Below are 23519 nucleotides of genomic sequence, written 5' to 3'. Positions count from 1 at the left end.
ACTAGAGCGCTTACTGTCTTACTTATGACAAAAATATGGCACACCTGAAGCCATCTTGATTGTAATAAACTGGTAACACTTAAAACATTTAATTTAAAAAGGAACACAATGAGGGGGTTCATTTTGCCATAGAATTTATGATTAGTGCTGAAGAAAGAAAAATTAGGGCACATTTTGAGTGACTTCTCAAATCCTCTTCTATTTCATTAAAAAATTCTGATATGCAGACTGAAACATGCACTTCTAATACTAGCAGCAGACTTCCGTGGTGAGCAGTAGCTTTACTACAGTGATCTAATGATCAACTAGAGTGCTAACATTCAGAATTTATGGCAAATCTGTGACATATCTGAATACCTTCTTGATGGAATCAAAGTAAAAAACTGAAAGCATTTCCTACTGAGGAGACTGCAGTAAATGAGGAAATTAGGAAACTTCGTAACAAATAAATCTCCTAAAACGGCCACCAGAGACAAGAGAGCCCAAATGTAGCCCAAATGTAGCCCAAATATCACCCAGATGTAGTCCAAATGTAGCCCAATGACAGAAGTGTGCAAAACACTTACTTTTTGTGTATTTGCAGTTTTATATAGTGCAGACTTGTCAGGTATTGGAGTGCTTTACATGAGCATCGGTTACATCACACAAGATCAAATTCATTTTGGTTGTAGACATGGGGAGATTAAGTGATTTGACCAGAACCACAGAATGTTGAGCTGAAGCAGAAACTCCAACCTGGTTCCCCAGTTGCAAAGTCTGCAGCTCTGGAAGTAACACCACACCCTCTCCCCTTGGATGCAACATTTAATCAAGTGGTCAACTGGATATAAAAACTAAGATCACAAATAATTTAAAAGTTCTTTGTCGCTATTTGAAAACTCAGAAAATATGTCCTCATTTTAGTTTTTTAGAGCACTAACCATAATTTTGATGCAAATAAGACCCTCTCATATATGTAATTTCTAAAGGAAATGCTCTAGGCATTACAGTTTTGATTACATCAAGATGACATCAGGCGTTCCACACTTTTGTAATAAATATAGAATGTTAGCAATCTAGTTGTTCATTGGGATACTGTTGAGAGGCAGAGGTCAGGGGCACGGACTCTGAAAATTGAAGGCAGGTAGGAGAGTGCAGAGGCAACAATTTGACCACACTAGGCAGGCAGGAAGGGCAGTGGCAGCACAACAGACTATGGAGGGCAGTGGAAAGGGGGGCAGGGGCAACAAACCAACAATACAGGACTGGCAAGAGAGGCTGTGGCAATATAATAGACCATTGTGGGCAGAAGGAAGAGGCAGCGGTCATACAACCATACATGCCAACAGACCCGTCTCAGCCAGGAAACGTCCAATGTTTTTAAGCTCAAATGGGCTTTACTTGATCTGTTTCCTGTCTACAATCTTCTCTTTTTCAATGTAACTCAAAGGGGAAAATCAATACCCCAGTTTTATTTCAAAATCTCCCTCTTACCAAGTTCAAAATGTTCGCAAGTATGGTACATTGGATCATGGTAGGCAGGAGGAATTGGGGTAGGGACATGGACTCGGATAACAGAGGACAGGAGGGACATTGAGAGGTGCACCAAACTGACCCTACAGGGCAGGCATCAGGGTTTGCAGCAGCACAATACACCACACAGGGCATGCGGGACGGGAGTGCAGCACAACAATCCATAGAAAGCAATAAGGAGGGGACAGGACCATGCACATGGACAACAGACAACAGAGGGGAAAGAGGCAATGGTAGCTAGCTGACCATAATGGACAGACAGGAGAGAAAGCTGCAGCATAACAGACCATAAAGGGCAGGAGGGATGGATCAGGGGCATTACAATGGAACCGACAAGCCAGGAGGGAGGGAATAGGGGTCTGCACGTGGAAACAGAGGGCTGGGGGCAAGGGGGCAGGGCAGGAGCAGCAAGATGACCATGGAGGTCAGGCAGGATGGGCACTAGAAACAAGACACACCATGGAGAGCAACAGTGAGACTATGATGGCATACACACAGACCATGGAGGGAAGGTGGGAGGGGGTCAGGAGCAGCTAGCTGACGACACAGGGAAGGTGGGCGGGGCCATGGCAGCACAGAAGACCATGCATGGCAAGCGGGAGGGTAAGTGGCAGCACAATGGCTATGATGGGCAAGAAGGAGGGTGCAGGGGCATGCACAAAGGACCATGGAGGATAGAAAGGAGGGTCAGGACCTGGGAACAGACAAGAGAGTTCAGGGGAAGGGGCCTCACAACAGACCGCGTGGGGTAGGCAGGAGGAGCAGTTGCAGCACAACAGACCAGGGAGGGCAGAAGGGTGTGGCAGTAAAATGGACAATGGAGGACAGGAGGAAGGGGATAGGGGCATGGCATGTGGACAGGCAGGGTGGAGGTGGCAGGGACAGGTTACAGTCATCTGACAATGCTAGGCAGGTGGGAGGGGAGCTCAACAGAACACTCAGAGTAGATAGGAGTGGCAGGTCCATGGAACATGGTGGTCAAAAAGGATGGAGCAGGGGCATGCACAAAGACATCGGAGGGCAGGGGGAAGGAGAATAGGGGCAGCAAGCTAAGCAAAGAGGCTAAGCAGGAGGTCAATGATGGGCCATAGAATTGGGCAATGGAGGGCAGGAGGAGTGGACTGGTACATCATGCTAAATGGAGGGCAGTGGCAGCACATCATACCATGCATGGCAGGAGGGAGGAGGCTAGTCCATGGATTCAGACAACAGAGGATAGGGAGGAGGTGGATGGGGCAGCAAGCTAACTGTTCATAGAAGGCGGCTATTAGGAACTTTATTGTTTTTAAAATGTGTGTCTGTGCGAACTACTTAAAATATGAACAAGTATGCAGCATAATCTCACTTTTATTCAGGAAGAAGAGGACGTTTGGGACTGTGACTCCGGGCTCACTTGGCAGAAACATCCCCTGACCCTCCACCCCCCATTGCAAAATGTAATGCCCGTGAAAAGGGTAGGTGGACACAGTGTTATATAGAACATAGTCCTGAGAGCACGATTGAAAATGAAAACTAGATATAGTATATGGTATAAACTATGCACCAAAAAGTGTGATATAAGATGAACCGGGCCTTGAAATATAATATGCAATACATTGTGCGCAATGACAGATTCATTGGAGAGCGCGAGATAGCACAGGCACTAGCGCTTGCTATCTGATATGCGCCTTGGAGTGTAATATGCACAGGGCAGTGTTGTATAACCTAAGTAGTCTCTAAAGTTGTAATATAAAATATATGCTGGGTAGTGTAACATTGCATATGCACTGTGACAAAGATATGGATCCCAGATTATAATATGTATGGCATAGCGCCGTGCTTTTAACATAGGCATCGAGGAAGGCACGTTAGATGGGGCAATATAACCCGTGCGAAGGCAAGTGTGGCATGACATATTCACGGGGTGGTGATACAGTGCACATGGGCTAGAGAGTGTCATAGCATACGCACTAGCTGGTGGAATACAACACAGAGGTGTGTGGCACTCGGCGGGCACTGGTGGGTGTAACACAGCATTGGGCTCAGCCAGGAGCACGCAGTGACTCTCAAGTGAGGTTTGTCTCCTTTCCAGAGAGTAAAATAAAAAGTATTACACATCCGGCGGTGGATGTGTGTTTTATTAACCGTGAGGGGGTTTCTTGCATAGTTTGGTCGAATTTTTGTCGAATCCCCTTTGAATGGCTTGGTGTGCATGTGTATTAAATGTGCCCGTCAATAGCTACCCATGTTTGTATAAATAAACTACAAGGGTGTCTACTTGGAGAGTACCCACCAGCGGGGGCGCCGGGATTAGGCACGGTAGGGTGTCAGACATGTCAGAGCTTCACTAGCGGTGTGAATACATTCTACGTGGATTCATTGTATGCATAGTCGCCTTTTAATGAATATCACGCAAATCGTCATGGTGATAGGTACATACGGTTTGTCCAGCATGTCCTAGGTGTTTCTATAAATATATATTTTTTTAAAATAATAAAAATCAAAGGCCGGCCCCGGGGGATGGGGTCTCCGGGGCCATAAGTGGCCTGAGTAGGGGGGCAACACAGCCCCCCTCCTAAAGAATAAAAAAAAAAATAGGCCATACCCGGGGGTTGGGGTCCCCGGGGCCGATTAAGGCCTTGGGAGGGCCAAATTAATTTTTTTCAACAAAAAACATTAGGGTGCAGGCCCTGGGGGATGGGGTCCCCAGGGCTAATAAATTAGAAAAAGAAAGCAGGCCACACAGCCCTCCTTCTAAAAAAAAAACAAATAAAAGACCGGCATCGTGCCGGAGGCCACGCCCCCTCCTTGCAGCACTCTGCAAACACGCCCCCTGGCCAGTTGTAAGTTGAAGAATTAATTCCCCTTCAATACTGAGGGTCCCTGAGGGCCAACTAGCCCAACAGGTATCTCCAGTATGCGCCAGGTAGCTGCGTTGCAGACAGGTGTTCTGAGGCCACGCCCCTTTTTACACCTCCATGTGTTTGACCCTAGGGACCCTTAGGATTCAAGGGGAATTAATCTCTCAACTCAGAACGGCCACAGGGCGCGTTTACACAGTGGTGAAGGGAGGGGATGGGGCCTGAGGTGGCGTGTACAAACACGCCCTGTGGCGCGTTTTTAAGTTGGGGAAATAATTCCCTTTCAATCCTGAGGGACCCTGGGGTCCAACTAGCCCACCAGGTGCTTCCAGTAAGCACCACTGCTCTGCGTTGCAGAGAGGTGGTGCAGGCCGTGCTACTTTTTACACCTCTCTGCAACGCAGCTCTGTGGCGCTTACTGGAAGTACCTAGTGGTCTAGTTGGACCCTAGGGACCCTCAGGATTCAAGGGGACTTCATCTCCCAACTTAAAACGGCTACAGGGCGTGTTTACACAGTGGGGAAGGGAGGGGACGGGGCATGAGGTGACGTGTTCAAACACGCCCTGTGGTACGTTTTAAGAGGTAGATTTAATCCCCTGCCCTATTATATACTAGGGGCTTACAGAGGAGGTCATGTTAATCACAGGGGGACCCCAATGCATAGTGTGCCCTAGTGTATGTAGGTGTTTTCACTGTATTTTGAGTGTCTTTTAACATAGCACTGGCTCTAGGACTGGTTAGTCAGACTCAGTTACCACCAGTATCCGTCTGAAAAAGTTGAGGGTACAGGATGATTTTGCAACAAGGCTTGTTTCGGCTCTTCTGTTTGTTCTTTCTGCACGTTATACTTCTTCCTGCACTTTTCTTCGTCTTTGAGGACTTCTGTTGCTTCTTTCTGCATTTCTTTTTTTTCTTTCTGTGCGTTTTTCCTTCTTTCTTCACATGTCCTATCTCTGTAGGCATAGCTAGAAATTAGCATTTAAAAAACCTTTGAAATTCACTGAAAAAACCATAGGTTTCAGGCACGTTATAGCTAGGAATTAGCATTTAAAAAACCTTAGAAATTCACTGAAAAAACCATAGGTTTCAGGGGCGTTCTAGTTAGCTGGACTTTTCACTCGCACAAAACCATAGAAATTCCCCCGTTATAGTTAGTTCAGCTAACTATAACTCGCGCGCCCGCAATGCACTGCTGATGACGTCACATATTACATCACTCATGACATGGTCAGTGACATCACTCATGACATCACTGATGACATCACTGATGACATCATCCTTGTGATAGAGTGGCAGACCTCCTCTCCCCCTAATATAACCTTTGATACACACATTCAAAAATAGAAATTAAAATTTTCAAAACAATGGACATACCAATACCAGTTACAACAACCTACTCAGTAATTGTAAGATTCACATCCCCATCCACTCATTCACCAACAGTCCTATACAGTCACTCATACATGTACTCACTCATCATATGTACTCATACATCTATACATCCTGTTACACAACGCCACTCATCCATAAAGTTACTCACACACATAGTCACTCATGCTAATAAAGAATCAAACATCTGTTTACTTGCATATACAGTTATACACACACCACCACACTTACTTCTACAGAAACTTACACATACTTAGTCTTTTAAACAATCACTTATAGAAACACATACTTATTCATACAGGAACTCTTTCAATCTCTCACTCTCACATATACTCACTTATATACACCAATAGTCACATATACTAGTTTAAAACATATGTAGTTACTCATAGAGACACTATTGAGACAGTCATTCACACTCACTAACACACCCATGCACACACTCATCAACCCATACAGTCCTGCACACATGCTGTCTTCAACACATACAAACAGTGAGTCACTCATTCATGCACCTATGCACTACGTAATACCCCCCACCGAACCATACAGACATCAGTCACTTATACTGATACTCACAAACCAACTAATAACCTATATAGACACTCATGTAGCTACTCACCAACCCATGCAGCCACTTATACACAAAGTGAGAGACTGATACAGATATTTACATATTTAAACATTACTCACTAAGCCATGTATTCACTAAGATACACTTAATCTGTCAGTTATACAATCAATTTTTCAAAAACAAATCATCCATTTAGACACTTATATACCCATTTATTCTTCCATCAACCTTCAGATATACATATATAAAACATATGTAATTTTCAGAAAAACACACATTCACTGGATGATGACATCAGTGATGTCATCAGTGATGTCATTTGAGATGTCATCAGTGATGTCATGAGTGATGTCACTGACCATGTCATGAGTGATGTAATATGTGACGTCATCAGCAGTGCATTGCGGGCACGCGAGTTATAGTTAGCTGAACTAACTATAACGGGGGAATTTCTATGGTTTTGTACGAGTGAAAAGTCCAGCTAACTATAACGCCCCTGAAACCTATGGTTTTTTCAGTGAATATATATATATATATATATATATATATAGATATATATATATATATAAATATATATATATAAAATCTCTCTCTCTATATATTACCTACTGGTGGTCGCCAGTAGGTAGTTATAGTTAGGACCCCTTTTCCATAGGAAATCCGCAACATTCTATTTTGAATAACTTTGGCGCCGGTCGATGAATCCTCGCGAATTTCTCAAAATAGGTGGGGCGCTACGCTCCGCTCCTACCCTGAAAGTCTCGGGGGGATTCGTCAAGCGGGGGCTGAGATAAAAGGGGGGTCCCAAAACGCGTTTTTCCCATGCATTTTTCCATAGGACCTTTAGACAGAGCTACAGCCCGAACGGCTGAACAGAATTACTAGAAATTTGGCAGAGAGGTAGTCCCTATGTCAAGGAAGTGCCTTTTGTAGGTTTGGTGTAAATCTGTTCAGTAGATTCTGAGAAAATAGCCTTTAAATCAATATATATATCTGAGCCCGCTTACGGTACGCTTACCGTACGCTTACCGTACGCGTACGGTGGCGTGCGCGAGCGCGATTCTGATTGGCTCTTAGATCTTAGTAAACATTCGAATCGGCCGAAACCAGGAAGCGGCGTCCGCCATTTTGTCTCTCGCACTGAGTGTTATTTATCAAACATGATGCCCAAAAACATGTTACGGGGCTGTTTTGACAACTCCCTCCCACATAGTCATGTTGAGGGAGTCCCTAAACATCCCCCAAGAGCAAAAACGGTTTTATTTTTTTTCGGCAATTTCGCCGAGTACGCTTACCGTACGCTTACAGTAAGCGTACGGTAAAAAATAGAAATAAAAAAAACACTATCCACACTTACCCCACCCCCTGTGCTTTTGGTGGCCGTAGGCCACCAAATGTACAGGGCTTATTACATCTGTAAAAAAACTATATTTTGGCAACATGAAATTATAAAATCGAAATAAAAAAAACACTATCCACATTGACCCCACCCCCTGTGCTTTTGGTGGCCGAAGGCCACCAAATGTACAGGGCTTATTAAAGTTGATAAAAACCGTGCACGGAACGCACTGCGTTAAGTGGGCGCGCACGCTTCGAATGGCGTAAAGTAACTTACCATTTAAAAAACCGTACAAATTCACTGAAAAAACCATAGGTTTCACACACGTTATAGTTAGGAATTAGCATTTAAAAAACCTTGCAAATTCACTGAAAAAACCATAGGTTTCACACATGTTATAGTTAGCGGAAATTTTACTGATAAAAAACCAATGAAATTGCCCCGTTATAGTTAGTGCTGGCAACTATAACTCACGCGACCGCAATCTTCTGCTGATGACATATGTGTCTTTATAAAAAAAAATATTTGTAATATATGTATAGCTAAAAATGTATGGAAGAAGACATGGGCAAATAAGTGTCTAAATACAGTATTAGCATCAGCAGAGGATTGCGGTCGCGTGAGTTATAGTTGCCAGCACTAACTATAACGGGGCAATTTCATTGGTTTTTTATCAGTAAAATTTCCGCTAACTATAACATGTGTGAAACCTATGGTTTTTTCAGTGAATTTATATATATATATATATATATATATATATATATATATATATATATATATATATATATATTACCTACTGGCGGTCGCCAGTAGGTAGTTATAGTTAGGACCACGTTTCCATAGGAAAACCTCAACATTCTATTTTGAATAACTTTGGCGCCGGTAGACGAATCCTCGCGAATTTCTCAAAATAGGTGGGGCGCTACGCTCCGCTCCTACCCTGAAAGTCTCGGGGGGATCCGTCAAGCGGGGGCTGAGATAAAAGGGGGGTCCCAAAACGCGTTTTTCCCATGCATTTTTCCATAGGACCTTTAGAACGAGCTACAGCCCGAACGGCTGAACAAAATTACTCAAAATTTGGCAGAGAGGTAGTCCCTAGGTCAAGGAAGTGCCTTTTGTAGGTTTGGTGTAAATCTGTTCAGTAGATTCTGAGAAAATAGCCTTTAAATCAATATATATATCTGAGCCCGCTTACGGTACGCTTACCGTACGCTTACGGTAAGCGTACGGTGGCGTGCGCGAGCGCGATTCTGATTGGCTCTTAGATCTTAGTAAACATTCGAATCGGCCGAAACCAGGAAGCGGCGGCCGCCATTTTGTGTATTTCACTCTGAAAAAAAAGAGTGAAAAAAAGGAAAGGGGGCAATGAGGAGAGTTACAGACCCCCTAACATTTGTAAGGGGGTCAAAGAAGGACAGAAAAGTACAAAAAAAACATTTATTGATTTTAAAAAAAATCACGGGGTACGCGTACGGTAAGCTTACGGTAAGCGTACGGTAGAAAAAAAAAAAAAAAAAAATGAAAATCAGATTTAAGTGTTTAGATATTAGGGGGCTCTAAAAAGAGCCGTTGTGTTTATGAAATGATTTTTTAGTGGTACCTACAAGTAAGTACCGATGCAGAGTCTAAGGTTCAAGAGGAAGACTCTGTTCCCTTCATCATTGAAGTGCACACCATCTCCTCTATAAATGTCTTGCATGTCATAACGCAAGTTGTTGTGGTAAATGGCACCCATACCATAGTCACGGAGGAAAGCAGAAACAGATTTGTTGACGTGCTTTCTTGCTTTGTCATCGCACCGCGTGCCCACCGTGCGTGCACGGCACTAACTGCGTAAAGTGGGCGCGCGGTGCTCACTGTGCGCGCACGGTGCGCGAAGCGCACCGTGCGCGCACGGAACGAACTGCGTTAAGTGGGCGCGCACGCCACGAATGGCGTAAAGTAACTTAGCATTTAAAAAACCGTACAAATTCACTGAAAAAACCATAGGTTTCACACACGTTATAGTTAGGAATTAGCATTTAAAAAACCTTGCAAATTCACTGAAAAAACCATAGGTTTCACACATGTTATAGTTAGCGGAAATTTTACTGATAAAAAACCAATGAAATTCCCCCGTTATAGTTAGTGCAGGCAACTATAACTCACGCGACCGCAATCTTCTGCTGATGACATATGTGTCTTTATGAAAAAAAAATATTTGTAATATATGTATAGCTAAAAATGTATGGAAGAAGACATGGGCAAATAAGTGTCTAAATACAGTATTAGCATCAGCAGAGGATTGCGGTCGCGTGAGTTATAGTTGCCTGCACTAACTATAACGGGGGAATTTCATTGGTTTTTTATCAGTAAAATTTCCGCTAACTATAACATGTGTGAAACCTATGGTTTTTTCAGTGAATATATATATATATATATATATATTTTTTTTTTTTCACTGAAAAAACCATAGGTTTCAGGCACGTTATAGTTAGGAATTAGCATTTAAAAAACCTTTGAAATTCACTGAAAAAACCATAGGTTTTAGGGAAAGTTATATTTAGTTGGACATTTCACTCGTACAAAACCAGAGAAATTCCCCTGTTATAGTTAGTTCACCTAACTATAACTCATGCCCCCACAATCCACTGCTGATGACGTCACATATTACATCACTCATGACATGGTCAGTGACATCACTGATGACATCTCAAATGACATCACTGATGACATTATTCAGTGACTGTGTGTTTCTGTAAAGTTTAAATATGTTTAATATATATAGGGAAAGGCGTATTAAAGAATGAGTGAGTGTATAAGTGTCTGAATAAATGATTTAGTAGGTGCGTGACTGACTATAACTATAAGTGAGTGATTAAACGTATGTTACTGAATGCATGGGTTAGTGACTAAACTGTGTGAATGTCTATATCCGTCTGTCTGTTGGTGTGTAAGCGGCTGCATGGGTTTGCAAATAGCTACATGAGTGTCTATATGGGTTATTGATTGGTTGTCTGAGTATCTGTATGGGTGCCTGAGTGTTTGTGTGGGTGGGGTGTGTGTGACTCTGTGCATAGATGTGTGAGTGGGTGATTCACTGGGTGCATGGTATCAAGAGTGCATCTGTGATGGACCGTATGGGTCGGTGAGTGGTGAGTGTGTGTATGGGTGTGTTAGTGAGTGAATGTATATTTCATTGGTACATGTGTGAGTAACTACATATGTGAAAGGCAGTATATATGTGTGTTGGAGTATATAAATGGCTATAAGTGAGAGTGTGTGTTTGTGAGAGTGGCTGTATGGATGAGTGTGTGCTTGTATCAGTGATTGTATAAGAGCATAAGAATGTGCTAGTATTTGTATGAGTAATTGAGCTGGTGTGTGTATAACTGTATAGGTGAGTAAATGGCAATGTGATTAATTATTTGCATGACTGACTAGGTGTGTGAGTACCTCTATGTATGAGTGGTGGTGTGTGAGTGTCTATATAGGTGTATGAGTGCATATGATAGTCCTGTACTGAGTGACCATAAGTATGAGTGACTGTACGGGTGAGTGAGTGGATGTGTGTGTAAACCTAAGAATCAGTGAGTGGGTATGTAGTTATTGGTGTTGGAGTGTCTATGGTTTTGAGAATGGCAGTCTGTAATTTTGAGTGGGTGTATCAAAGGATATATTAGGGTGTGAGAAGATGCATCAAATTATCACATGGATGATGTCATCAGTGATGTAATCAGTGATGTCATTTGAGATGTCATCAGTGATGTCATCAGTGATGTCACTGACCATGTCATGAGTGATGTATTATGTGACGTCATCAGCAGTGCATTGCGGGGGCGCGAGTTATAGTTAGCTGAACTAACTATAATGGGGGAATTTCTCTGGTTTTGTACGAGTTAAATGTCCAACTAACTATAACTTTCCCTAAAACCTATGGTTTTTTCAGTGAATTTCTAAGGTTTTTAAAATGCTAATTTCTCACTATAACGTGCCTGAAACCACTGTTTTTTTCAGTAAATTTCAAAGGTTTTGTAAATGCTAATTTCTAACTATAACGTGCATGAAACCTATGGTTTTTTAAAGTGAATATATATATGTGTGTATATGTGTGTATATATATATGTGTGTGTGCATATATATGATATAGATTGGTAAACATACATACATACATGCATACTTACATATATACATACACACATATATACATACATACATTTTGGCACACAAACAGAACCAAGAACAGGTGCCACCAACCTTATGGTTTAATCCACTCTCAAAGCAGAAAACAAGGAAGATAACAAACAGCACGGAAACAGCTGTACATAATAAATCATCCAAGGGTGTCCCCATTTTAGTCAGAGTGAATGAGAACCATTATGTAGAAAAAGTCTAGTGTCCGAACTTGAATCACAAGACTTTGAAGTGAAGCCCGTGATTCTTTGCAGAATAACAAAATATGAGGACATGTTGTCCTGATGCATGTTCCTTCATGGAACATCAGTCACGCCACATTTCGAAATTAATAGGCTCCCGTCTGGAGGGCACATTGAGCCAGGAAGAGCAGCTGCGTCCTGAGATGTTCCAATGTCCAGAAACTGGAAGTCAACAACATTTATGTGTTAAAATTTGATAATATTCTTGTCAGCAGAAAATAAGTTGAAGAAAGCACCCCGAAGAGTTAAAGTGTATGTGGAATCCAGCTGAGGTCGTGTGGGGCCAGAAAACAATGGAGTGACTCTGTCCAGCTAATTCAGTCTGAGATGTGATCACTAATGTCTGACCCCTGTCGAACCCTGAAGAGGAGCGAGGAAGAAACTGTGGGGCATATTATCAAGGGCGGCGTTAAAATTATCGCCGGTTTAGCGGCAGAAAACCGCCGCTAAAGCGGCGATAATGGGCTTGATAATTTGCCCTGGAGATTTCCAATAGAAGCCCATGTTCACACCAGAACATGGACTTCGATTGGAATTCCATAGAGCATATTATCATAGCCCATTATCGCCACTTTAGCTGCAGTTTTCTGCCGCTAAACCGGCGATAATTGTTAACGCCGTCCTTGATAATATGCCCCTGTGTGTCTAATGGAAATAAAAGAAATACCTCTGAACTGCACCACTTGACCAAATTGTTTGGTTCTGTCCTAATCATACTCAGTAAGTAAAATCTAAATTTCAGTCAGTGATAAAGTTTACTTACCTACTCATGTATTAAGCATTGTGGCACACTGCCAGGACTCGACTCAGCAGAATCATCAATCCTACATCAAAACTATTAAAGGGCAACGAAATATCACAGCAAATTTTGACATTAAAAACAACTGCACTCCAAGTACCGGTCGATGTGGGCAGACCTTGATCCATGGGTTCCTAGACTCTGGTCGGGCACCCCTTAGGGTGTTCTACATGCCACAAGACCAAAAGGTACATGATCACACCATTCTCATCCCGATGAAACTACATTGGCTCCCCGTGCTAGCCCGCATCATTTTCAAAATCAGCATCATCATTTACAAAGCCATCCTAAGCAACACCCCACCATCTGAGGTAGTTCTTATCACGCCCACCATCTCTGGTGGTTGTCGGCAAATCTCCAACCAGGACACCATCATATTGAAGAGTAAGAAGTGTAATACAAAGAACAGGGCAACAGGCCTTTTCCATCCATGCACCCAGGAAGTGGAACATCCCCCCTGTATCCATAAGGACCGCCTCAACATGGCTTCAATTTAGGAGAGAGTTCAAGACCCATCCCTTTAAAGAGCACCACATCACAATGCAGTAACAATCCAATAACCAGCTACCTTTCCAATTACTCTTTGACGGTATGCTTGCCTTTGATCCTGTACAGTGCTCCACTACCTTTTCGGCTAGGTTTGAGCTATACAAGTAGCACATACATACAATACCCAAACTTCTGCAATCTCTCTGCCCCAAAACTTGCTTCCACATCTGTTGCTAATTCACACGTAGAGGAGGAATGATGAGTGAAATCAGTCAGCCAACTATCACTGCAATACGAACCATGTGTCAGAGCTGGCAGACTTTGGAATCAGTTTCTTGCAGAGAAGCACGTTTGCGTGGAGCACCCATGGACCTGAAGCTCGAAATGTGCTTCAGGCCGCACCGGTGCCAGAAGTGTCACAATACACTGCCTGTATCCTTGTTATCTGTCTCTGGCACTGCTGGTCAATCTCTGACTGTGGCCAGTAAATAGTTAGCCAACGTCCTTATTTACGCATATACGCCAGATGCAGACACCGCGCTAAGTAAAATTTCAAATTTGCAACCAATCCCACAATGTGGGAAACCTCATAAAAGGCTAAGTTACAAGATGCCCTGAGCACTATCTCTTACACAGAAGCATCACAAGGCATCATGCTTAATATTAAGGCCACTTGCTGTGATGACAACCAGATGCATTCCATGACTCTGTCCCTCTCTCTCTCCCTCCAGCAGCAGCCGACCGCCCCTAATGTAGCGACTAACAATGATGATGTGCCAATTGAACTTATAAACCCAGGTAGGCTGTCAGGGCTGGAATGGGAACTAAATTCAGCCCTAGAAAACATTTTAATACTAGCCTCACACTACTCAGTGGAAGTGGCCACGCATAGTGATCAATTCAGACCTTCTTGAGGGTTTGGCCACAGCAGCAATTTATGCCTGGTATGTATATGCCGTTCACAGAAATGTGTGCCAGTACCATCCAAGTCAGGAAACTGGTTGCCCCATTTCCTCACGCCTGTCGACTGATTTTTCCGTATCCATAATAGACAATTCAGCCATGAGAGTGCATGAACCATCCATGTGGTCTTCCCATCCAAGTCCCATTCCACTTAACTGAATGCTAATGGTGTAGCAAACGAGCTACACTGGAGATGCCAGTCACCATGAGGTGAGTTGGGTAAGGAGCACATGTGTGAAGGTGTGCACATGTCCATATGAAGTGCAAGTGAAATGACATGCATTGGCACATGATGACATTGGGTGGTTCTTTCCGGAGCCATGATGGTATCTGGAGGAGATTATATTGACTACCATAGTATGCAGATACCTAAATACATGAAGACATTGACAGGCATAGGACGAAGGACACCTGGGCACTTGATGGTGATGCCGGCCATAGAATGGGATAACTTGGTACAAATTGGCCAGTGGCGGTTGGCACAGATCGGGGGTGGGGGGTGGTAATAATAAACGTACCTCTTGCCGCCTCATCTCTTCTTGTCGTCCCTCCTCCGTGGTCCGGCCGGAAGCAGGAACCACTCAGGTTCCCCTGATCCAATCACAATGCTCCAGTGAAGTGTTGTGATTGGTCGGAGCCCCATGGGTCGGCTCTCAGCCAGGGACTGTGAGCCTGGGCATGTTCTCCAGCCAGGCTGTAATGCAGCCTGCATGGAGAACATACAAAGCACGCATGACAGTTTGGTCGGCCTGAGACGGCCAGCCAAACTGTCATGGGCACTGATAACAGTGCATACCACTGCCTGTTATCCCCCTAGCCCCGCCTCCAAGACTCTGGGACACAAAATAAAATGATAATAAACCATGGTTTATTATCGTCTTATTTTTATTTTCTTTACACTGCTGGAAGGCGGGGCGGCACTGCCTCCGCCATAGCAGAGGAGCCGCCACTGATATTGGCATTGGTTGGGAAATAAAGGGGATGCCTAGAACACCTTGGAATTCTCTGGCAAATTATAGTTGATACAGCGACAAAAACCAACATTGACTGAGCTTTGAGATGATTAAGCACAAGATGGATTCAAAATACCTAGGTACGTGATGGCTGTGATTGACATGTGATGGGAGCTGTCTGGGATGATGGTGGCAATGATTGGCATATGTTAGAGGATACTTTGGCAATGATGCAATTGATTTAATATGGGTTCAGATTCCTTGGCATACACTCACATTGAGTGGCTTTTGATTGGTATACCTATGCACGCAGTAGTAATGAGTGGCATAAGATGCTGCTATACCTAGGACTACAAAGGCAATGACGTGCACAATGGGGATACCTGAGGACATCAGTTTCATTACTAGTTTGTTGTGGGGATACCCGAGAGCATGAATGTATTAACTGGCATTCCATATTGATGTATTTATTTTAGCTTATATGGCACGGTCATCTAGGTAATTTATACAAAAAGAGGTGGTGGACAATATAAGGCACAAATAGTTCCAATCAGCAGTATGAAATGGTTGGAAAATCATACTGTGAAAAGTTCTAGGAGAGATAACAGAGACAACGCAATGTCGATCAGTGTGAAAAGTCACAAGAGCAGGATTTATAAAACAGCAGGAGAAAAAGCATTACAGAATTTATGGCCATTAGGGGAGCTATACTAAAAAATAAGAGAAAGTACAAAAGAAGGCAGAGGAAGGAAAGAAATTAGGAGAGGGAACAAGATGGAGCAAAATGACACCAAACTTAAAGGCCAAGCAAGGTTGATATAGGGGACAATCTATCGATGTTTTTATGAACAATGCGCAACACATTAAACTGAATATTGAATGGTAAAGGACGCCACTTCAGTGAAATCATAAGCGAGAAATACATGTCATGAAAGTGGCAGTTAAATGGAGGAAAATGGATGCCTGAAAGATAAAATTACATGTGAAAGGGAATGAGCTGTCAAGCTCACAAGGTGATGGAGCAGTAGTGTAGACAAAAGATAAAGCCTGGGTGAAATGTCCTTGACACAGGCATCAGTCGCGGCTGGTGTTTGGGACGCGTGGCATGGTTTGAGGGGGAGCATAGGGGTCACAAACAGAGGGGGGGAAAATAAAAAATTATAATAATTTTAAAAACGTACCTTCACCCGGCTGTGTCGCATGTCCCGTGCCTTTGCTCCTCTTCTTCAGCCACAGGCTCCCAGAATGCACCACGGCCAATCCTGAAGCTGCTCTCAAATGAGAGCAACTTCAGGATTTGCCTGAGCGCCCTCGATTAGTGCTTCAGGACAGACTGGGAATCTGTGCCTGCTCTCTCCAACCCAAGCAAAGCAGCTGGAGTTGGAGAGAGCTTCACTGCTCATGACAGTGAGAAGGCCAGCCGCCAGCCAAACCATCATGCGCAGTGATGGGAGCACACTACCACTCCCCTAAGTGCTGTCACCCTCCCTCACCCGCCAGGCCCGCCCCCAAGACTCAGCAGGAAAGGAGAAAGAAAACACGTCTTGTTTTATTTTTCCTTTCCTGCTATTTTTTGGGGGGGCGACGCTCCTCTGGAGCCGCTGACGGGCATAATCGTACGTCCTTTCACGTTACGCTTCCTATGCAAAATTCCAAAATTGCTCATAACGCAATGTTGGGAAATTAATTTAGTGCAAGAGATTGGGAACAGCACCATCAACCAGAACACAAGTGGCTGTATACGGAACTTGTGTTTTTTGCGCCAATTTTTGAGTGCAAAATGCATACCTTCGTGTGATAAAACTTAACACTAAATGCCAATTTTGTCTTTTGTAGAATTGTGGTCATTTTTGTGTAATTTCACATAATTTCGCAAAAGCAAATTGTGTGGGTTTCTCCCTCCATTAAAGAAGATAAAGAGTGTGAGCAAGGATTTTTGATGCATGACGATTCCAGTGGTTTAGGTGAATTTTCTAAGCAACCATGGCCGTTTGGGAAGAAATTGGAAGTGGAAAGTTAACCAGAAAGGACATGTCTCACTGGGCAATGTTGCTGCCAAATGTGGCGCTATTTACAATGGTTGCACTTCCTTAGTTCCTTTACACCCTGCAGATGATGTATAGCCCATCCTACCTGCCTCCTTCTGCACGCCGCAGAGGTTGTGAACTTCATCTAAGCAGGACATCTGCCACAGACTCCTTTTGTAATTCTGCACTTAACCCACACTATAGTGGATTGGGATTCTCGGACCTGCAGCTATGCTACTGGGCCAGTCACCTCCTTCCAATTACCAACTGCCGGTGGAGCTCAGCGCGTTGGACCGCCATTGGCATGCTCGTTCTCCTTTATGGTTCCAGCACCCCCACAACTCTCCCACCTGTGACCCAGTTGACCCTGCTTGGCTGGCATCAGGCGATGCGATGGATGGGCTGGCACAGTGTGCCGACAGTGGCAACGCCGCTCTGGGCCGGTTCCTGACTTTGACACATGTCCAGCCTTGAGGGGTTCCAGGCATGGGATTCAACTGGTGTTTCCCTGGTGGGGGATGTCTGGGCGGGCACATCCATGTGCATGTTTCAACACCTCGCAGACACATACACCATGTGTATGACACAATTCTACCATTTTCTGCAGCTACGCCATGTACTCGAGGCTTCCCTCAAGCCCCTCCCCCAGCATGACCCCCTAGAGGCACACCTGATGGGAACACGGCTGGAGAGGAGGGGGTTTTCCTGCCTTTATCATTTCCTTTTTGATAACACCCCGGTCTCCATGACATCACTGAGGGTAAGAGGCGAGGACGATGGCGACGATACAGGAGGGTGGTTAGGTGGAGGACAGAATGGCCCCATGGGCACTGGCAATCTCCATGAAGTTACACCTGATTCAACTGAAGTATGTGCATTGTGTTTCATACAGCCCTACAAAATTGCTTCGGAAGAGGGCTGACCTACCACCACGGTGTTGGCAATGCTGGCACCCAGCGGGAACCTTTTTTCATATGATTTGGGACTGCTCAGTTATACATACCTGCTGGCAGCAAATTTGAAACATTCTACCTCGGGTTGTGCATAGGGCGATATGGCTGGAGCTGAAGATGGTACTGTTGGGCTTGATAGGCGATTGTGGGGGCCACCGCACCAGACGGTTGGTTGGTGTGGGTTTCATTATTGCTAAAAGGGACATTGCACTGCACTGGTGCTCTCTTCTGGCTCTGCCACCGCTTGAAAGGACTCATGGAATGGACTATGCGACCACAGCTGAAAGGTTTAGGTGTAACTCCAGGAGTTACCCTGAGAAACACCGTAAGATTTGGGTGGATAGGATAGCTTATTTGGATACCCTAACACCAGGATGTTAGCTCCCATATGGTTACTTACTGCTGATCTTCCGACTAGGTGTGATGGATTTGGGAGTTTTGCAGCACAGTTAATATAATTGTTGTTGGGCTCTTTGGGGCTGATTTACAAGCCCCTTGCCTATTTTTTGCGCCTCCATTGCGTCACTTTTTGTGACGCAGCGCAGGGTAACAATGCAGCCCATTTACAACGTGATGCATCTAGGGAGATGCATCACGTTGTAAAGCCCTGCGTCATGTTATACCTGCGTCAGGCATAATTTATGCAGGGTGGGCGTTCCAACGCAAAAAAGTCTCATAGAAGTGACACAGTGGAATCTACAAGATTTCATTGCGCAACTTCTAGGACGCCACTGTGTCAAATTATTACACCTGCATGAAGCAGGCGTAAGGAGTGACGCAGCACAATGAGGATAGGTCTCCCCCTGCAATTTCTGACGCATCTGTCAATCCTTGCGCCATGGTGTGCCATATTGTAAATACGGCGCATCCATAGTGGAGCAAAGTGTTTCTCAGGGTGGCGCAGGGAAAGTAGCGCATCTTTACTGATGCATCACTTTCTTGTAAATCTGCCCCCATGTATTTAAACTGAAAATTAATTTTTAAAAGTTATTACTAAACAAGAAAGTGGAGAGTTGAAGGCTCCAGTCGTTGGCACCACAAAGTGAGGTAAATACTGTACCAACAAGGGATCAAAGGAAGAAAAGGAAACAATATATCAAGAATTATTGTCAAAGAAGCGTATTTAAACTGAGTATTCTAGCCCCAAGTTCTCAGCTGCCACTAGGTGTTATAAACATGCAGCTCCATCATTGGCTGCTTATAGGCACTACTGGCAAGTAGAGTGGAAGGGATGGAGGAGGAAGCACATGGCGATCCATGAGAGAAGAGAGAGGAGAGAGGGTAGAATGTGCACATAAGTCATGCAGTAGTGCCTCTATGCTGCTTTGCCCTTGCATAGCCTGTTTGAAAACTCAGTTGGAAGAGAAGTGGAAGGGATGTACAGGGAAAGAAGAGAGGTAATTGGGCTTTTACTGTACGAGATGTATCCGGTTATCTTTCTTAATTTAGACATTTAGGAAATTATATTCTTCCAGAAAAGACCATTTATATGTCTTCTGTCATCATGCTACTAGTATGTGAAATGCCTCTTGTGACATCACCCTTTCCAATTATCTGATTAAACTATTGTATGAAACTTCTGATCCATTGAAAGGGAACCCATATTTCCTAAGGTGTGTCAGTCAGAGGTATGCAGGAGCATCAGCCGTTGACCCTGGCTATCCCTTTGCTACCGATTACTCTATTCTTGCTACCCCTGTTCTCAGAGGCCATTCAGGAAGTAGCAGGAACGCAATGTAAACAGGGTCTAAGAGCCCACAATTTACATTCTGGAGTTTTACTCTTCACCGTCCCCCTATGCCAATATCAGGCTGTTGAGAGTCTAGTGATACTAGAAAGGGCGATCATGTAATATCAAAGCGTGCATGATGTCACTTCACTTGCCAATTGTTGAACTGATGCTGGTTTATTGCCTTCCAAATATTCTGCAGGGGGAAGTCTTTTATACCAGACTGAACCTGGAGCATCACAACTGGCTTGTTCAGTTGTACATAGTAAGAAGTCATGATACTTAGATAGAATCTATTGCACAACAGAAACCTCTGCAGATGGGGACATACACATTTAAGCAGCATAAGAGGATATCGTTTGAGCTTTTAGGAGCGTTTTCAAATAGACCTTGGCATGAAATTACTCCACTCATGGAGTTTGCAGAGTTTTTCCCGTTCTGGAGCAGAGTTTTTTCAACGCTTGCGCTCACCAGCGTTAAATTGGCGAGTGCGAGCGGGTAAAATCTTACTCCAGACCACCTTCCAGTGAAATTTCTCAATGTGGGTGGATGGCCGCTACCACTTGCATTTAGAAAAGTTCAGTTTGCGTTGAGGAACCTGCCTCTCGCGTAGAACATCTACTCAAGTGACAGAAAGAAGCAGCTCCCTCTTGCGCTGTGCATGGTGCCGTTTACAATGATTTTCCATCAGGGGACAAGCTATCGGCACTAAAAATCAGTGTGAAAGGTGCAACATAATTAGGGCTCCCGGTTTGATGGTATTTATTTTTTTGCCATTTCCGTCTGTATTTATCCATATTTATTTTGTGGGCTTTTTTTCTGTATTTATCCATATTTATTTTTGCCACAAGCAAAAGGCGACGCTACAGCTAGTATTTTTCCACATTTATTTACATTGACAAGGCACACCTGCGCCCGGTTGTTATTGGGCAACACAATACATTCAGCTGAAAACTTTGCCATTGTAGTACAAGCACATGTGCATTTCAAGAGACTTTGAGGGCATTGAGGCTCTTTCTGGTTTGTTAATGAAGTGAAGACCACTGAAAACCCGTTCAATATTTGCTGATGGTACCGCCTCTGCTGCAGTCCCACCTTCGCCCCTACCATCTGCTGAACAGCGGTGTTCCAGAAGAACGTATTAAATTGGTGACATAAAGTAAGAGTTGGGTAACATAAACAAAATAATATACATAAACATAGAGGGAAAGATCTGGTATTAAAAACATTTTATGAGAAACGAACTAAATAAATCCTTACCCTGTTCAGACGTGCGTGAAAAGGGGGAACATGGATCAGAGCAAAGCGTCTCTCCCACAAAGCAGAGGTTGAGTGGGAGGCTCTGGGGCCCTCAGACCTCGAGATGTGCTTGGCTCCGGGTTATTCCCCCGTAGAAGGGCACCTGTGGGATGTTCACATGTGAGGGGTGTCTTTCTCTCACGTTCTTGCAAGCTGACAAGTGGCTGGCTCTGGAGCATTGACACTTATGGGAGGGCCTCACACGTCTATGGTGGCTCTGGGGTGCTGGCTCCAGGGGGGTTCACACTTTGGGCGTGCCTCTTCTGTGCTCGGCCACGCGTTGCAGACTTCTTTGCTCCTGCACATGTCCCTCACACAGCCTACACAGGGGCACTTAGGGGCACGGCCAGTTCTATGAAGCCAATCATAAGTCCTGCAAAGAGCCAAGGCTGACGAACTTCCACCAGTCAGCACCAGACACAGTTTTAAAGTCAAAGTCCTGCGTAGAAACTAAACAGCCCCAATGTGAATCATACTACCTTTTTCCGGTTCCAAAGACGTGCGCGGCGCCCCTGCCATGTTCTAATGGCACACCGGGGTGCCGCGGCGCACAGTTTGGGAACCACTGTCTATATCATTGGTTATGCACAATTTTGGGATATTTGAGGCTCGCATTCTGACGTGCGTAGCAGGGGGGGGGCGCATACATTGGCATTTGGGATGTGTATCCTTTGATATCACACATCACGACTGGACCACAGGGCGCATGGGTTAGTATACAGAAGGCACAGTGTATGACAATCGGTGTACAAAGGTTTCAATACGGGACCTGTAGTCTAGTCTGGGGCACCAATTACTCTGCGCAGATGGTCACGCCGCCTGTTGCACAAGGAGCATGCATACTAGCTGGGGAAAACTGAACACTCGGACTGAAGCACACAGGCTCGGGCATACAGGCACAGGCCACTCTGGTGCACAGGCAGAGGAGCCAGTAGCGAGGCTGGGGCACACAGAACGTGTGGTATCACAAGCACACACTCACGGCACGCTTGGGAGGCATCAGGCTGGGGTACAATTGATTTACTTATTTATATATGCATTTTTATATAGCGCGTACTTTACCCGAAGGTGTCGGAGCGCTAAACAATAGAACCAGTTACATTATATAAGTACTTCAGAGAACATGAATTACATAAAAGACACGGCATGCAGCAGGGGTACAAAGGCTGCAGCAGGGGTAAACAGCAGCTTGGGAGGCATCAGGCTGGGGTCCCGCCCCCTTTGCATAGGCCCTATGCAAAGGGGGCGGGAGCGACAGGACTGGACATTTGAAACGCAAATGCACTTTGTTTTCTTACCTTTCAGAAGAATGGCGCGCAATGGCAGAGAGAGGGTGATGCAAGAGTTGTGCACTGGCCTGGCAGGTTGCTGGCAGTGCATACCTCCCCCCCACGTTTGTGGCAGCCCGGGCTGAAACAGCTTACACACAGCCGCCCCCGAGCACTTCACAGGTCTTTAAAAGACCATTCGCTTGTTAATGGGGCTTTGTTAGTTGTACTCCCCTTCTAGAGCCCCTGCATCGCCACTCCGACTATTGATGGAAGAATTAGCACGTTACACAATACTGCCCTGTCAGCTGAAACCCAGAGGCATCGGGTTTTTGCTTGCAGGAATCGGGAGGCGGGAGACTAGCGCGGCAACATTTTAGGGGGCTGCTGCGCAACCCCCCCCCCCCGGGCAGCCTTGCATTCCCTTTACAAACTTCGTCGCCTGTCAGCAGTGCTTGTCTGGCCGCTCTTTGGAGCTAACTTGATCCGTGTGACGTTTGCACATGCTGGACGTTAAGGACAGATTAGCCATTATTTCATTTATATGGTATGTGCACGTGCCCAGGGCTGTGGTTGTCATCGGAGACACTGGAAGCGCGGGTGGTGTCACGGGGATTTCTGCAGCTTGGAAAGGCGATATTCAATATTAACCATTTTTATATCGCTTCTAGTACCCCACGTGCATTCAAAAGCTGATTTTTTTTTTTTTTTTTTTTGCAATGGGTATCGATACCAAACTGCGTGCATTCAAAGGTGGTAGCTATTTTTTAAACGGCTCACGGATATATGTATCTAAGTCTATGTGGCCAGTGCTTAATTTGTAAGTGAATGAGTGCCGATGCCCAATGCTCTTAAATCCGTGGCCAGCGCAATTAAATGTCAGCGCGATGAATACCAAGGCCATTTGTGTAGCCTTCAATTCACCTCGGGCCTCTTTTTCAGTCCACTAACACACTGTCTATCCCTTTG

General features: G+C 44.6%; 1 protein-coding gene across 1 annotated transcript in view; it reads left to right on the top strand.

Annotated features, from left to right (window-relative positions):
• TMEM278 (transmembrane protein 278) overlaps positions 1 to 23519 on the top strand; it is a 458805-nt gene that overhangs the window by 412961 nt on the left and 22325 nt on the right. The window lies entirely within an intron of this gene.

The sequence above is a fragment of the Triturus cristatus genome, chromosome 1_2 (genome assembly GCF_964204655.1).
Source record: "Triturus cristatus chromosome 1_2, aTriCri1.1, whole genome shotgun sequence".
NCBI classification, from domain to species: Eukaryota; Metazoa; Chordata; class Amphibia; order Caudata; family Salamandridae; genus Triturus; species Triturus cristatus.
Note: the sequence above shows the minus strand (reverse complement) of the source record. Positions and strands in the feature narration are given on the sequence as shown.